This window comes from Sceloporus undulatus, chromosome 5 (assembly GCF_019175285.1).
Source record: "Sceloporus undulatus isolate JIND9_A2432 ecotype Alabama chromosome 5, SceUnd_v1.1, whole genome shotgun sequence".
NCBI classification, from domain to species: Eukaryota; Metazoa; Chordata; class Lepidosauria; order Squamata; family Phrynosomatidae; genus Sceloporus; species Sceloporus undulatus.
Window position 1 is genome coordinate 135,912,669 of NC_056526.1, and position 1,440 is coordinate 135,914,108.

Consider the following 1,440-nt stretch of genomic DNA (forward strand, 5'->3'; position numbering starts at 1 on the left):
TGCAAATAATCTGTAGTTTCTAATATTGGTGTTCGACTTCATCATTCTGAACTTCTTGTGCTTTGGTCCTACCATGGTTTAAAATGTTCTGTGTACCTTTGAATATACCTACAATAAATGTTTTACAATTTATGGTCATCCCTTGGCACAAACATCTATTTAGAATTTGAATCTGATAATTTAGCTGGGGATTAATGCTGTGTGAGACATTACAGACTCCATTACTTTTTAAGTATCAACCACCAATGCTTCAGTTTCTCTTTTGCCTGCATCCATCTCCTTTTCCCCAAATGTCACAAATAACTATTTTTCTTGTTTCCTTTTTTCTTAGATATGCAAAGAAAATCCTATTTTGTCTTGTAAATACCAAAAAACCTAGCAAAATGTAGCTCAGGTAAACAGATGTGCCTGTGGTTCAAAGGCCTTAAATTAACTGAACCATATCATGCAATGTATTCTAGAACTCCCAGGTGGTATAGGCAATTAGCTTTGCTTAGTGAGATTTAGTCTTGCAGATTCATGCCCCTTGCTTATAAATTATACGTATTATCTCTCCCTCATGCTTTATCCATCTTTGCTGATTAACATGGTGTGCTCAGTTCTGCTGTGGATACCGCTGCATTATTAGCTGAAAACAAATCTTATCTTACGCTCTGTGTAACAACACTACTGAGTGTAATGATACTACTAGGGTTATAACAAACACTGATGTGAATACTTCCCAGGATGACACATGGATTATTACTTTAGCATGGGTCAGAGCTTCCCAAGCTTCAAAATTCTGCTAATCATCATGGTTGAGTGTGCAAGAATTTGGTTCTGCTTGTAACAGTTTCTCTAGCTGACAGATCTTTGGATTATGAAGTATTATTATTATTATTATTATTATTATTATTATTATTATTATTATTTTCTCATCCATTTCTAAACCTCTTCCTATATCTATTGATACCCCAAAGTGGCTTGTGGATGTCTGACATCATATGGTAGGGGGGGGAAAAGTCCATGCAAACGTTTAGAAGTGTTTACTTGACTAGCAATTGGAATATAAATAATACTTGCAATTTTTCTCATCCTTTACAGGAGAGGGTCTCTCAACACACTGAGTCACCCCATTGAGAAGATAGTCAATTGCTGCAACAGTTTTTGTAATTCAGACCTTTTTGTGCAAAAATTGTGTTATAATAAAGCCTTGTTGCATAACCCTGTTTTTTAACACAGAAAACCATATGTTTTGCACAGAAGTTTTTTGGCATTTTTTTCTGCAAACAATTTCTGCACCTTTCCCCAAGTTTTTCCATCAATGTTAGGCAATGTGTGGTATTTGGTTGGGCACATCCCACTGATCTTTGTCCTTTGTTACTTACACACTACCAGTCTGAACCAGTGAGGCCCTTTAATCTATCCAAGAGGTAGATGACAGTTTGTTCTTCATGGTGA

At 35.9% G+C, this 1,440-nt stretch overlaps 1 long non-coding RNA gene across 1 annotated transcript; it reads left to right on the plus strand.

The window, feature by feature from the left end:
* The first annotated feature begins 330 nt into the window (after positions 1-330).
* Positions 331-1,228, plus strand: LOC121931046. Its single transcript, XR_006104061.1, has 2 exons — positions 331-394; positions 1,084-1,228. It is a non-coding gene; the product is annotated as an uncharacterized LOC121931046 (long non-coding RNA).
* The last annotated feature ends 212 nt before the right edge of the window (positions 1,229-1,440 follow it).